Genomic DNA, 361 nt, shown 5'->3' with positions numbered 1-361 from the left:
AATAGTATCGTGACTGTTTTCTCTTTGTTGAGATTATGTGACCTTCACCAATTGTGTGGGGGTTATGGATCCTAGTGTCGTCTTATTTGTTCTTTTTAACGATACTTCGAGGGTCAATCGAGGTTTGAATAAAAAATCATAAAAGTTTTTCACTATTATTCAAGTAGAAATTACTAATACCTTTCACATAAGGAAATATTTCTTACATATTGGAGAGTGGAGATCGCACACGAATAGTTGCGCACTGAAGAATGATAACTGGGCGTTCGGTAAGGGCTTACACCCACGACATGGGGCATGAGAATCGACTATTTATTATGCAAGATCAACCGTGCCTGAGAAAGACTGTCCGCCAACAGCT

The sequence above is a fragment of the Penaeus monodon genome, chromosome 28 (genome assembly GCF_015228065.2).
Source record: "Penaeus monodon isolate SGIC_2016 chromosome 28, NSTDA_Pmon_1, whole genome shotgun sequence".
NCBI classification, from domain to species: Eukaryota; Metazoa; Arthropoda; class Malacostraca; order Decapoda; family Penaeidae; genus Penaeus; species Penaeus monodon.
Note: the sequence above shows the minus strand (reverse complement) of the source record.